Source organism: Hippopotamus amphibius, chromosome 5 (genome assembly GCF_030028045.1).
Source record: "Hippopotamus amphibius kiboko isolate mHipAmp2 chromosome 5, mHipAmp2.hap2, whole genome shotgun sequence".
NCBI classification, from domain to species: domain Eukaryota; kingdom Metazoa; phylum Chordata; class Mammalia; order Artiodactyla; family Hippopotamidae; genus Hippopotamus; species Hippopotamus amphibius.
In genome coordinates, this window is record NC_080190.1 from 158,012,607 (window position 1) to 158,028,113 (window position 15,507).

At 45.8% G+C, this 15,507-nt stretch overlaps 1 protein-coding gene across 3 annotated transcripts in view; it reads left to right on the plus strand.

Moving 5' to 3' along the window:
• ZHX2 (zinc fingers and homeoboxes 2) overlaps positions 1 to 4,780 on the plus strand; it is a 167,658-nt gene extending 162,878 nt beyond the window's left edge. The window contains exons 5-6 of one of the 3 annotated variants that reach the window (XR_009054054.1): positions 3,410 to 3,553; positions 4,692 to 4,780. The gene's annotated coding sequence lies outside the window, so the exon portion shown is untranslated. Of the gene's footprint in view, positions 1 to 3,409; positions 4,658 to 4,691 lie in introns of those variants that run through there. The other 2 variants (XM_057737572.1, XM_057737574.1) reach the window with 2 other exon arrangements.
• The last annotated feature ends 10,727 nt before the right edge of the window (positions 4,781 to 15,507 follow it).

Sequence of the window (15,507 nt, forward strand, 5' to 3'; positions counted from 1 at the left end):
AGAGGCACATGAAAAGATGCTTAACATCACTAAAATGCAAATCAAAACCACAATAAGGGGACTCCCTAGGTGTCACAGTGGTTTAGAATCCGCCTGCCAATACAGAGGACATGGGTTCAATCCCTGCCCCAGGAAGATACCACATGCCATGGAGAAACTAAGCCTGTGTGCCACAACTATTGAGCCCGTGCTCTAAAGGTTGTGAGCCACAACTACTGAAGCCCACACACCTAGAGCCTGTGCTCTGCAACAAGAGAAGCCACCACAATGAGTAGCCCCTGCTTGCTGCAGCTAGAGAAAGCCCATGTGCAGCAATGAAGACCCAATGCAGCCAATAAATAAATAAAATTCATTTAAAAAAAAAAACACACAGTGAGGTTTCACCTCACACCTGTCAGAATGGCCATCATCAAAAAGTCTACAAATAATAAATGCTGGAGAGGGTGTGGAGAAGGGAACCCTCCTACACTGTTGATGGGGATATAAATTGGTATGTAAATACTATGGAAAACAGTACAGATATTCCTTAAAAATCTAAAAATAGAGCTACCATATGATCCAGCAATCCCACTCCAGAAGAGATGAAAACTAATTCTAAAAGATACCTGCACCCCAATGTTCATAGCAGCACTATTTACAATAGCCAAGACATGGAAACAACTCAAGTGCCCATCAACAGATGACTGGCATAAGAAAATGTGGCATATATATATATATAATAGAATATTACTCAGCCATAACAAAGAATGAAATATTGCCATTTGCAGCAACATGGATGGACCTAGAGATTATTATACTTAGTGAAGTCAGAGAAAGACAAATATTACATGATGTCACTTATATGTGGAATCTAAAAAATAATACAAATGAATCTACATACAAAACAGAAACAGATCACAGACACAGATAACAAACTTATGGTTACCAAAGGGGAAAGAGGGGGGAGGGATAAATTAGGAGGATGGGATTAACAGATACTACAATATATAAAATAGATGAGCAGCAAGGATTTACTGTATAGCACAGGGAACTATATTCAACATCTCATAGTAATCTACAATGGAAAATAATCTGAAAAATATATATATATATATAATAATCACTTTGCTGTACACCTGAAACAATATTGTAAATCAAGTGTAGTTCAATTGAAAAAAAAATCGCCAGATGGAAAACCACCTTTATACTGAGGCTTATCTAAAGGAAATTTTTGCCAATCACTAAAAAAGACAGGGTTCAGTTTTCTGTATGAGAGAGAGAGAAAATGAGTGTATTCTCACACACACAGGTGAGCTCACTTACCCCTAAGGCTATAATTTTGCACCTGGCTTTCCTCAAAGAAAAATGAAGCAATATTTCCGGAGCACCTATATGCTTTGCACAGCTCATCCGTTACCCTCACAGCAGCCAGCTGGTTGTGAATTGTGGAAGGGAGGCTCAGGGAGGTTCAGAAACTGACCTCGACACACAGCTAGGAAGTGGCTCACCCTGGATCCAGCCTTCTCTGACTCCACAGCTCTTTCCACTTTGCTCCCCGGTGAATACCCACAGTCCTGTGCTGAGCTGGCGTTCCTCAGCCTGGTTGGGAGAAGGAACAACCGCTCTTCACCCACCTTGGGTCTTGTTTCCTAGAGTCTTGAGAACGCTTCACATGAATATCCAACCGGGTGGTGAAAGACCCGGTTTGCTGGGGGAAACCCTGTTCTTTGGGGGGCACAGTGGGAGGCTGACTGTGGTCTCTGTGCCCATCCTGGGTGCATGTGGCTCTGTACGGGATCAGCGATAAGGCATGTGGTCCTCCCTGGGTGCCTGGGACCACCAGCCCCTGGCGTTGAAGCAGACCTGCGCTCTCCTGTCGCCAGGTAGCTCCATGCGGGGAGCAGCTGTGAGCAGGGCATGGCGGGTCAGGTGTGGGGAGAAGCACTTAGAGCTGGATTGGCCACAATGGAATCCAGGTTCCACCACTTACTACTTTCCTGACATCATTTAATCTCGCTAAGCCCCCATCTCTTCACTGTAGGGTGGGCCTACCTCCTGGGTTACCGTAAGGAGTAAGTAAGATGATCTGTATCAGCACTTCGCATTGAGCCTGGCTCATAATAAGCATGAGATGTATTGATCTGAATGAATGATGTCGGCTGCATCACCTATAAGGATCCCTGTAGCTTTTACGATCACTTTTGGGTGGTACCAGACCCCAAGGACACCCCTGGAACCTGGTTCCATCCACAGACATTTCTTTTACAAGTTGGTTTCTTAACTCCAGTATTCAGTCTTATTGTCAGGAGCGTCTAGGCAATGTGGGTACATTGGACATCCAGCCGTTAGGAATGACACATAGTATAGAGGATCTGCTGGGGCCTTTGGCTGAGAAGTCTAGTATTCTTGCTCTTGGTCTCCTGCACAAAAAAAAAAAAAAAAAGGCTTCTCAGGGGCTTTTCAGCTAGTTAGCCAGAGAAGTGACCAAGCAGTAACACGGCCTTACCAGGAGGGAGGTAAAGAAAAAGCCAGTGGGTTGGAAGGACACAATTTCACCCATAAGAAGGTCCTTGGACTATTTGCATTACTTCAAAGTACATAGGAATTAAATACTTCTCCATATTGACTCGTAATAAACACTGTTTTTAAGAGCACAGGCTCTGGAAGTAGCCTGGGTTGGAATTACCAGGTGGGTGCTATTATCATCCCTGTTTTACAGAAGCAAAAAACTAAGCCCTAGAGAAATTGTGACGTGTGTATGGCCCCATGCCCATATATACAGAAGCCAGGACCCAAATCCAGGTTTGTCTGATTCTGGGGCCTTTTCAGAACCTTTGTGACAGGCTGCCTCTCCAGGAATAAGAAAAGGGTCTTGTAATGATGAAATGAATCACCTCCTCTGCTTGCCCAGAAAATCATCCTGTTTTCAGAGGCCTTATTCTGAAGGCGCCTCCCACGATGTCAGACTGTGCTCCGGAAACGCACCCGTTTCTTTAAAACAGGACGTTTGATTTGCACCAGAAGAGTAACGCAGCAGGTACCTTCACCACTATCCCTTGTGATACTCGTGTTAGGTCGAGTTTCAGGAGTCAGAGAGAAGAGGAACATGCTTTGACCCTGGGCAATTAAAAAAGAAAAAAGTATCATAGTCTTCTGAATGTCATTAGTTGTTGAAACAAATGTTTTGCTCTTCTGTTTATTTTACCAAAGTCTCTAAATTAAATAAAGCTGTCAAAATTGTAAAAAACAAAGAAGACAAAACAGGACGTTTGTCTCTCCTCCAGGCTCCAGGATGGTTTTGGGAGTGTCTCCCCAGAAGAGCCAGGGAGAGGCCACCCCCCCCTGCCCCCCACCCCCGGTGCCTTGCCCCCAGGGAATGATGGTCATCTCCCTGACATCTTGTCTCTCTGGTTTTGTGTCGTCCTTCTAGGGAAGCCCATCAGAACTGCTGTGCTGATAAAGGGGATGCTCTGTCTTTGGAGAAAGGAGAGAACTTCCCTCCACGGCCGTGGGCTGCCCTGGCCAGAGACTCCAAGTGGAACGGCTTCGCTCTCACGCACCTCCCAGAGGCCCGGTGGGAATTGTTCATAGTGCCAAAGTCCTACTACTGCGTTTTCCATGGGTCCCTTGTAAATAGTTTGCTCCTCTGCCCAGGCCCCCACCTCTTGCTATACTGGAACCGATTTGTACAATGTGGGAATTTTGTTACCTTTTTAACCAAGGGCAACTTCCTTTTCCAGCACTACCATTGTAAGGTTTTTTCCAGGAGGGAGGGCTGATCACATGTGCTTTTTTTCTTTTTTCCTTTCTTTTTTAATTTTTATTTTATTAATTTGGGGGTGGGGGGATGGTAGCATTAGTGCCATTATATCTACTGGATTTTAGGTAGGGAGAGTTCATTTTTAAAGGTAGTTTGAAATTTGGGAGATTTCTCTAGGGGAAAGGGCTGGGATTCAGGCATCTGTCTTCACTTGGAGAGGGGTTTACAGGTGACAGATCTTGCAAATCAAATCCATTTCTAGCTCTTCCCCAGCTGTCTTTGGGGGTCCCTGTTTAGCCACGCACAAGGCTTTCTGTACTGTCATCAGGTCAGTCTGCTTTGGTTTTTTTTTGATGGCCTGGCCTCTGAGGTCAGACCTTGGGCCGAACCATCACTGGGAGACCTGGGTGGTGGGCGGCCACCCTCTGAGCCCCTCTTTAGGGACCAGCAGAAAGGACTCCCAAATGCGTTAGCATCATCATTACTTCTGTGAAATTAAAACAAAAAGAAATCTTCCTATCTAGATGGGGCAGAGATGAACAGCTTTGGTTTTCACTTCTGTTCCTAACTGCCTTTTCTCAGTATGGTATTGGACAAGATTGCAGCTTGAAGCTTCACCATGAATTGATTTTTTTGTTTGTGTGTTTGTTTTGGGCCAATTTTAGTTTCCTAATTGCACTTTTTTTTCCCCCTCAGTTAGTCCTAACTTTTAAAGACGCAGAACCAAGAGACACAGCTGGTGTAAATGTGGCAACATGAATGGTGTTTGCCATCCCTTCCCCCACCCCCGCCACCGGCCCTCATTTGAGTACACTGCACAAATTAAATGTTAGGGAGTTTGGAAAAAAACAACTTTTCTAACTTGTTGCTCATTTGTTGTAACTCAATAAAGCAAAGACTAAACGTTTTTATAACCTTTTCCTCTGCTTCTGTTCTTCATTGCTGCTCCTAGAGCACAGCACGAGGGTTCCAACTCACCCACCTCCCGTTTCAAATCCGTTATGAGCACACTGCCCATCTTCCGTCCTGGTGATGCCCGACAGCCCAGGTGGGACTGTGAAAACAGGAGGTAAATGTCGACATGGGAATCTTCGTCCCATCTCTGTGACACAGAGACGTAGTAAGTGATAGGCCCGCCCTTCTCTGGGGTCTTCACCAATAGACTCATAAAATGCTGCAGAGACGAGCACGGGCGTGGGAATGAGAGCTGCAGGCCACCACTTGCTCCCGGGTGACCTCAAGACACTGCCGTTTCTCCGAGAAGGCTGGCTTCTGTGTCTCTGACCAGGTGAGGTTTAAAAAGCCCCTCATTGTTCAAGGCGGACAACGTTTAGGCCAGTGCCTCTCAAGCTTGAGCAGGAGGCAGAATCGCCTGGAAGGCTGGTTAGGGTTTCTAACTGAGTAGGTCTGGGTGGACCAGAGGACATCCATTGCTTCCAGGGCAGGCTGACGCTGCCGGCTCCGGGGCCCCACGCTGGGAATCTCTGGTCTAGATGGTTCATTTTCACAGGCACATAACAGACTTTTGGCCAGTTTCTCCACCCCTCAACCTCCAAACTCTCCCCTTCCGCCTCCCCCACCAAAACCCCAAAAATTCAACCTGTACTTTTCTTATTACAAAAAAAAAAAAAAACGTGCAAAGTGACTGCAGCTGGCTCATCGCCTGCTCCACGCCTGCACTGCCTTTCCTGTCTGTGCTCTGAGCGGTGGACCATCCGCAGACCTCACCTCCTCACGCTGCCCTGTCCTTCCAGCCCATTACTGAACATCAGCACACACACACACCCCCCCCACCCCCCGCTCCAGCTTCTCCCTGGCAGGCACTGCCTTCCCCTCCTGCTGTTCACCACGCTTGCCACTCTCAAGCCATTGAAGCAAATTCTTCCAGCCAGGCAGGGTGAGATGTTATCACATGCCTGAAGAAACCAAAGGGAGAACCTCGCCAGAACTTTTGTCTTTTTAATTTCTGCACCAAGCAGAAAGCCTCGCTAATTGGTTGCGATGAAAATACACAGGGAAGACAGCTGTGCTCTTTTAAGCACCCAGCAAAATATGACGAGCTACGTCTCTCCTCCTGGGAATGATCAAAAGGTAGCAGAAACTAGGAGAGGGGTTCTTAAAGGGAATCGATGGACAGGTAAGGTGGAAGAGAGCCGTGGAATGGCATAAACACCTGCTGGCTTTGTCTGCCCCGTACCTCTTTGCACTACATCTCTTCTTTTTAGGGTTCACTGGTCTCCCCTTCTGTTCGTCTGATTCTGAGAGGCTGCCCGTCATGGTGACCCACTCCCTTCCCACAGGGCTAGCCTGGCGCTCCAGGCCCCTGCTCACCGAGCTGGGTGCAGTTTGATGCAGGAGCACTCAGATGCTTGGGGGAAGCTCCCTTTTTCCATTGAGATGGCGACTGTGGTATTAGCCTGGAGCCGCCAGCAACCAAATCCCCTGCCTAAGACAGGAAGCCAGTTGGCAGGTAGCGAGAATGCGGCCCAAAAAAATCAAGAAAAGAGGCTGAGGACCAAGGAAAGGAGAAAGAGATGTTGGTGGCAGTGGTGATGGTGGTGGTGATGACAGGGGTGACATCATTTGAGTCCCTGGACCCTGCCATGCCTGAGGCCAGCTCCCTATCTTTCCAATTTCATAAAAACCAACATATTTCTCTTTTTGACTTAAGCTAAAAACATGTTGACTTGGGTTTCTGTCTCTAGAAACTCAGCATTCTGATGGTTTGGTGAGATTATGAGATAAAAAACAAAGGAGGGGCTTCCCTGCTGGCGCAGTGGTTAAGAATCCGCCTGCCAGTGCAGGGGAGACGGCTTTGAGCCCTAGTCTGGGAAGATCCCACGTGCCGCAGAGCAACTGAGCCCGTGCACCACAACTACTGAGCCTGCACTCTACAGCCTGCGAGCCACAGCTATAAAAAGGAAAAAAATAAAATCAAGAAAAAAAATAAAAATAATAAAAGAAAAAGGAAAGACGATAGGGTCAATAGCCCCATGTGGCTGGTGGCCACTGCACTGGACGCCCATCTCTAAGTCCCTGCTGCTCACATGTGTTCCCTAGATCAGCAGTGGCAGCAGCATCCGGGTGCGTGTTAGAAATGCGGACTCTCCAGCCCCTACCCCAGGCCTGTTGAATCATAATCTGCCATTTGATACCATCCCCAGGTGACTCACCTGTTCTTTCACGTTTAAGAAATGCTGCTCTGAGGGCTTTGAAGGGCTCCTCTCCAGCCCCAGCACACCGGCGGGGGGCAGGACCTGATACACCACAGAGCCTGTTTTCAGACTGTAGACTCCAAGGCCTCGGGAAGCGGGAAGGCAGAGGCAGCAACAGGATGGAGATCACATGGTACCCCAGATGCAGGTGCCCTTGTCCGTCTAGACCACCTGGTGCACAGCCACTTCTAACCAACAGCATGCGGAAATGACAGCTCTCACTGGCCTGCCACAATACAATCTGGAGAGAACGAGGAGAGACTTCAGTTCCCTCCTGCTGATTCCTGAAAGCTGCCATCTGGAGTGCCTCACAGCTGGATGTACTTACAAACCACAGTAGAGGCACCATCATTACCCCTGGGGGCCTGACCAATAAAAATGAATAAAAAATACAACCAGGCACATCCCATGACATGTGGCACGTTGGGTATCCTGTAGAGTGTAGGAGGCACATTGCCCTGGACTTTGAGGAAGGGAGAGGACAAAGGTCTCCATCAGTAACTCTCACACCCTCCCCCAGAACCAGCCCCTCAAGCATTACAGACTACCTCAGTCTGGATCCTTGAGAAAAAGAGACAGGACGCTTAAACTGGGGGATTTAAGGGCAGTGCATTAGAAAGATGTTTACAAAGGTGTGGCCATGGCTTGGGGAAGCCCACAAGGGAGGATGGAGAGAGCTCGGCCTGAAGGGGTAAGGGAAGGGGCAGTTACCTGAACCTGTAGAGGATAGGTGCCTTCAATAAACCATGGTAACCCAGCAGGGGGAGAATCTGAGGAATAAATACCCTGACATCGTTATCCTCCCATCTTCTGCCCTCCTGCCACTGCCTCCCAATGGCCAAATCCAACCAGAAGTCAGAGGGCAAGGGAATCTGTTGGTTCAGTCCATTAGAGACTGCCCCCCAGCACACAGAGCAGATGGGATAAGGGTGGAAGGGGAACAGATGGTCCAGTGCACAGATCAATCTAGGGGCTGGACCAAAGATGACAAACACACACCAAGGATGCTATATGCCCTAATCCACACTCACAGCAGACATTAAAAATCAATTGAAGTGCCTTCACCTGCTGGGCTTGGACAGCCTTCACAATACCGAACACAGCGCCTCATCTTGAATCTATTAACCTTGGAACATGAAATGACATACATATAGCTAACAGAACCAAGATATTGCTCAGACACTGACATACCCCAGTCCCAGGTAAGAAACTCCATTTTCCTTGCAGCCAGGAGTGGCTAATGAGATACACGCAGAAGGCTGTTGCACAGCTGGTGCCTGCATCCTTCCTCCCTTGTTCTTACCTTGTACATATTGCTGATCTTGAGACTAAGTCCTTGCTAATTTCTTTGAGCCCCTGAACCAGTGCCACAGCTGAAAGTTTTCAGATGTCTTGATATGTGAGAAAAACATCTACTTGTTTATTAATCCATCGCTCATTGGATTTATCTGATACTTGCCTTCAAATGCACTCATAAGTGACACAAAATCTTTGTGCCATCCTTAGGCTGGATAGATAAGAATCCTCTCACTCATGTATGAGTTCGTCATCCCTGAGCTAATTTCCAGGTGAGAGATAAGTTAGGTATAGTCTCCCTCCTCAAGGAAACGATCTATATTTTGAAGGATGAGTAGGAGTTGGCCAAATGGATAAATCAGAGAAAGGCAGAAGACGCAGAAGTGAAAGAGTGCATACAATGTCAGGGTGTTAAGTAGTAGAGATCCAACGAGGAGTCTATAATGTGTAACAAGAGAAGAAACCATCAGTTTTGAACAACCAACTTTGAAAAACAATCGGGTCACCCTAATTCAAACCCAGTCATTAAAAAAAATGGAAGTGATTACCCACTTGGAAAGACCCAAAGAACTATGCTATTTGCTTGTATGATAGGAAATCAAAAAGTGGTTTGGGATTTACCACGATGAGTAGAATATTATACAAAACACACGTAAAGTGAAACAAAATATATTCGAAGTCTTTTACCTTGGACTTGCTTCCGATGGCTGAATTCAGATCACAAACTTTGGGATCAGGTCCATCTCTCCAAATGGTCTCCCAGCTCCTTACCCAGTCTCCTCCTCTGGCCACTCTGGTCTGCTTGCTGATTGGTGGGCACTCCCTGGGCCCACGAAGTTTCCCCTCTTAGAATGAGCCCCTTCCCCATTTCTTCCAGTCCCAGTTGAAGTACTACCAGACCAAATAAAGGTACATCTTGGGTGACAGAGAGGCTGGATTTAAGGAAGACACACCTATCCCAACTGGCTCCCCGGAAGCCCTGCTGCTCTGAACTCCTGCATCAACAGGACGTATCTAGTTCTCACCATGCATGGGTTGGTTGTTCAATCTACTCTTTGTGTGATGCTCCTCCTGGCCAGCAAACGTGCGGAACATCTATCGAGCATTCCTCCCCCTTATCATTCAGCAGCACTCATGCCCTTCCCACTGGGAAAGTCTTCTACAGACCTGCTCTCTCCCTGTGCCAACTCTAGATGTTGGTGTGGCACCAGCACAGGACCCTTCTCTCCATGGGTAGTCATGTGACTCAGGCCTAGCCAATCGTAGCACTATCTCTGACCTCAGTGAGTGGCCCAAGGGGTACACACATGACCCAAGCTGAGCCAATCAGAGTCTTTCCTGAGGTTTAAAAAAATTGAAGCAGAGGAGGGGAGGAGAGAGAGAGAGAAAGAGAGAAAAAAAGACAAAAGCAAGGAGAGGGAGAGGGAAATGACATCATTTAAGTATTTAGAGCCAGTCAATCTTAAAGTTAGATCCACCCCGTCTTTCCCAATTATGTAAGCCAATAAATCCCCCTTTTGCTTAAAAATCAATTCGAGTTGCATTACTTCATTTAGAAATGAGAGTTATGACTAAAATCTATACTCTTACCCACTGCTCGGCACACGTCTGCAGAACTGATAACAGTTAAAAATGCAAGGGCAGATTAGAATATAGTTTGAAATATACTGGCTATGATTCCATTTGTACGAAATGTTCAGAATAGGCAAATCGATTGAGACAGAAAGTGGGCAGGGGGGTTGGAGTAGAGAGAGGACTGGGGTTGAGGGCTAAGAGATGTGAGATTTCTTTGCGGGATAATGAAAATGTTACAAGATTGAAATTGTGGTGATGGTTACACAACTCTGTGAATATACTAAAAGCCACTGAATTATGTGTATCAAATGGGTGAATTGTATGGTATCTCAATTTCACATATATATAAAAATATCTTTATAGTTTTATTTTCATATATTTATATATGTTTATATTTTATACAATATATATGATTATATAGTTTTATGTTTAATATATAATTGTATATGTATAGAGAGAGTGTATGACAATAGAAATTAGAAACCAAATAAAGTTAACTCTTGAGTTACAGGAAAAGCTGATTTAAGGAACACTTAAATTACTACAAAATTAATGTTATCTTTTCCCCCAGAACCAGTTCCTATGTTTCCTGTCTTGGTGAACAGTGAATGGCAGCAGTACCCAATTGCCCAAGCCAGAAACATGGGGGGGGGATTTTTACACCCCTGGGTTTTAATCGAACCCCAAGTTCTCTCACTTCTAGCTCCCAAATCTCTCCCCAAATGACCCCTCCACCACCCCCAGAGCTCCCGTCATCATTCAGACCTTCCCCCTGCCATTTCCCTGTACAGCCTCCTAACTCGTCTCCCTGCCCCGGTCTCTCTCCATCAGCCCCATCTGTGTTCCAGGCTGCAACCAGAGTAATCTTTTCTATAACATAAGTCCCATCCTGCCTCTCATCTGACTGTCAGTGGCTCCCACTGCCTACAGATTAAACCCAAGCTCCTCTCAGCTCCAGCCCTTGCTCCTCTTGGTACCCTGCCCAAACCTCCCAACCTCCAATCCACTGTATTCCCCATCCCATCTCTCCTCCAACACCCCCCCCCGACACACACACACACACACACACACACACACACACACACACTATTCAAGCCCATCCTCAACTACTCTGTGTCCCCCACATCCTCCAGGTTCTCTCTTGCCTGGCCCAGATGAATAAAACCATGTCTTCCAAGAATCCTGTCCTGATCCCTTCCAGCCAAGAAAGGTTCTTCTTCCTCTGTGCTCCTAAAACCCCCTCCATATGTCTCTATTATAATTGTAGACACACCGCAGTATTATCATTGTCTCTGTTCCTCTCTACCATATAAGCCTGTGGTCTCCTTGCAGATAAAAGTCCACATCATCTTTTTTTTTTTTTAGTTTTTTTTCCCTTCCAGTTTTATTGAGATATAATCAGCATACAGCACTGTACACATTTCAGGTGTACAGCATAATGATTTGACTTGGGTCTTCTTTATATTTATTGCTAATACAGGCTCAGGACGAGGCAAGCATGCATTCAGTCTTGTGTTCTATGAATAAATCTGCACCCCCAATATCAGAAGTTTAATTAGACAAGGGATGATTGTAAGATATTTGAAAAAAAAAATCATTTGTTGGAAAATACCCATGAGGGGATAAGGTAGACTAATGTTCCCAAACTTCTTTCCTTCACCCAACCTGCCCAAGAGAACCCTGACAGCTTAATTCTTCTTCCTCCCCCATCTCCCAAGAGACCGATTCCTAGACATTTTTGGTGCAGAGTCTAGAGTCACAAAGAAAGATAGCAGCAGAAGGGTTGAAGCAGAAGCAGAAAGACTTAAGGAGACAGGCCAAATCCATCTATGTAATAACGAATGAAGAGAGAAAAAAGAGGACGTGTAGTAAGTAGAAGCCACTGAAGCGGGTGGAGAAGGAAAAAATTCTTCAAATTTCTGGTGAGGGAACAGCTTCAAACACAGTGTGGGATATTAAAAAAAAAAAGTGGGCAAGAATCCAAAGAACATTAAGACATGCTGCCATGGGGTATACGTGGAAGCCTGCTGAATGTCCTTTCAGAAAGATGAGAAAAACATTCAATTCCCTTTTCATCATGTTCTGGTTTATTTGGATTCTGCTTCTGTAACTAATTCTAGGACTGGACCATGTGGGTCACAGCTTGAATAGGGTTACATGAGAAGTTGTTTCAGTAAATGTGAAATGAAACTGGAAAACCAATTGAAAACACATCTTGCTATTAATAGGATAAGTCTCACTACCCATTTCCATGGACCATGCTCATCTTCACATCTGCTCATACTGTTCTCTGTCTGGTAGGAATGCTTGTGAGACTGGGAATAGACAGAGACACAGTGAAGGGACTTCCCTGGTGGGGCAGTGGTTAAGAATCCTCCTGCCAATGCAGGGGACATGGGTTCAAGCCCTGGAATGGGAAGATCCCACATGCCACGAAGCAACTAAGCCCATGCGCCACAACTACTGAGCCTTCACTCTAGAGTCTGTGAGCCACAACTATTGAGCCCGTGTGCCGCAACTACTGAAGCCTGCACACCTAGAGCCTGTGCTCTGCAACAAGAGAAGCCACCGCAATGAGAAGCCCATGCATTGCAGCAAAGAGCAGCCCCCGCTCACCACACCTAGAGAAAGCCCTCGCACAGCAATGAAGACACAATGCAGCCAATAAATTAATTAATTAATTAATTTTAAAAAAAGAAACACAGTTAAGCAGCAGAGAACAAGTTCCTTTCCACAGTCACACGGAGTATCCATGGCAAGGCCACCACAGAATTCAGGGGCCCAGAATTCAGGGCCTGCTTTACTACTGATGGCTTATATGACCCTGGGCAAGTCATTTTCCCCTCTTTAAGCCTCAGTTTCCTCATTTGAAAAATGAGGGAGTTTAAACCAAATGACAACCAACTATTCATTCCAACTCTGAGATGCTACAATTATAGTAGTCTGGGCCAATATTCTCTTAAAAGTCTCCAGACTCCAGCTCACTTGGCCAGCAGTGAGCTAAAGAAAGCTTCAGGGCAATAGCTCTAAAGCTTTTGAGCAAGGATTGTCAGCACCACCCTCAGGGAATTTTAAAGGAGCCTGTGTGCCCATAAACAGTGTTTAATTAAAGAGCAGCAAATAGCAGCATGGAAAACTAAAAAGTGGGCTGTTCAGGAATATTTCCCCAAACCCAGGACATATCATTCTGCATCTCTCCTCAGCCAAACTACACTCACAATGGTCTTTGTTAGAGAAACAGAAAAGCTTTGTTTGGGGTCATTTGACCAGCTGCCCTAGCTCTCCGCCTAGACACTGTCTCCTAGGCGCTGTCTCCATCCTGCAGAGGTGAATAAACTTCCCAGGCATCAACATGGGAATCAAGCTGGGAACTGGGTTGGTCTTAGCAGGATGAAGTTCTCTATAAGGGATTTTTTTTTTTAATGACTCTTTTTTTTTTTTTTTTTTTGGCTGTGTTGGGTCTTGTTGCTGTGCGTGTGCTTTCTCTAGTTGTGGCGAGCAGGGGCTACTCTTTGTTGTGGTGTGCTGGTTCTAGGCAAGCGGGCTTCAGTGGTTGTGGCTTGCGGGCTCTAGAGAGCAGGCTCTGTAGTTGTGGCACACGGGTTTACTTGCTCTGCGGCATGTGGGATCTTCCCGGACCAGGGATCAAACCCATGTCCCCTGCATTGGCAGGCGGATTCTTAACCACTGTGCCACCAGGGAAGCCCCTCTGTGAGGATTTTTAAATCCATGGGTGTCCCAGAAGACATTTACATGCTGCTTCTGACTCCTTGGTGTGGCATATCACCAGTGTGTTGTGTCAGAATGGCTAGGACTCCAAGGAGGAAGGACTTCCATGGTGCATGAAAACATTGACCCCCCCTGCCTGGAGAAATTGCTTAATTTTACACATCAGAGTAAAGCTGAGATTTCAGAAGGATTTTGTCATGGTCGGATTCAGAAATCTGCCCAAAGCCACAGAAACGAGTAAGTGTCAGAGCTGGGATTTGAACCCAGGTTTCTCTGAGAGGGAAGCCCATGCTTTTAACCACAAGGCTCCAGCCCTTCATCAAGTGCTTGTCGCGGCTGGGGACCCATTACAACACTGCAAGCAGCACGTGGACACATGCACGTTGAACATGGGCTAGTACGTGGGATACATGCCCCGAGGGGCACAGTCCCTGAGGACACGTCCATCCTATCCCAGGCCAAGGGTGCAGATCGTCCTCCTTCCTGGGAGCCTGGCCTTCACGTCTGTGGTCATGGAAGGCTGGCTGGAACGGGAGGTGTGGGTTGGGTGGAGTCTCTCAAGGAGCTTTGAAGAGAAATAATAACAGACTTTGAACAATTAGGGTATCAAATGATTTTAACGATCAACCCCTGTTTACTCATAAGAATGAAGAACTAGGAAACTAAGGGAATTTGACATCCTGTAAAACTTTTAGTTGTTTTTTCAAACTGCCTCCCTGAACCAATTTTTCTATCTTTTTCTTCTACCATCATTTTTTTTTTAGAATATTTTATTTTCATAGTGTACATATACATAACAACATAATCATATTCTTAGAGTAGCCAAAACTAGCTTAGGCTGTGTTTTCTTTTCTTTTTTTTTTTAATAAATATATTTATTTATTTTATTGGCTGTGTTGGGTCTTTTTTGCTGTGTGTAGGCTTTCTTTTTTAGTTGCAGTGAGTGGGGGCTACTCTTTGTTGTGGTGCGCAGGCTCCTCATTGCCGTGGCTTCTCTTGTTGCAGAGCACAGGCTCTAGGTGCATGGGCTTCAGTAGTTGCAGCACATGGGCTCAATAGTTGTGGCTCACAGGTTCCAAAGTGCAGGCTCAATAGTTGTGGCGCACGGGCTTTGTTGCTCCGCAGCATGTGGGATCTTCCCGGAGCAGGGATCAAACCCATGTCCTTGCAATGGCAGGCAGATTCTCAACCACCGCGCCACCTGGGAAGCCCTCTTCTACCATCATTTGATGGAAGTTGCAGACTTGTGGAATACCCAGCATCTATCTCTGGCAGAGCTCACACGCTGTTTTATAATTATCTGTTCCTGTGCCTGTTCCTCCTTCATTAGGCCCTGAGATCCCCGAGGCAAGGATCTTATCTTACTCATCTCTATATCCTCAGATGAGTAACACAACATACGGCTCTCCATCACTAACGTGGGAGAAAAGAAGGGGGGAGGGGGCGGGGAAGGAAGGAAGGAAGGAAGGAAAAAGGAAAGAAAGGAGGGAGGGAGGCGGGAGGAGGGAAGGAGAAAGGAGGGAGGAAGTAAGGGACTGACTAGAAGGAGATAAAGAAAGCCCGGATATATGACACAAATTTCAGGCTTTTCTCATATAACAAGTGTGGTCTTGAATGGATCCTGGTTTGGCTGGATGAACTCTAAGAGACATTTAGAGGCAAATGGTAAAATTTGAATACGGATGGATATTAGATGATATCCATTAATTATCATTAATCACTATTATATTAATGATATTGGGATTATGTAAGAAAATGTCATTTTTTTAAAGATGCATACTGAAGAAGTGAAATATCATGAGATATATATAATTTACTTTTAAATATTTAAAATATTTCCAAAAACAAAGGATGGCAAATTCGCGGTTAACACTGGGTAATGAGTATACAGGTATTTATTATTCTACTCTCTCCACTTTTCTGTACATTTAAAATTTTTCATCACACAGACTC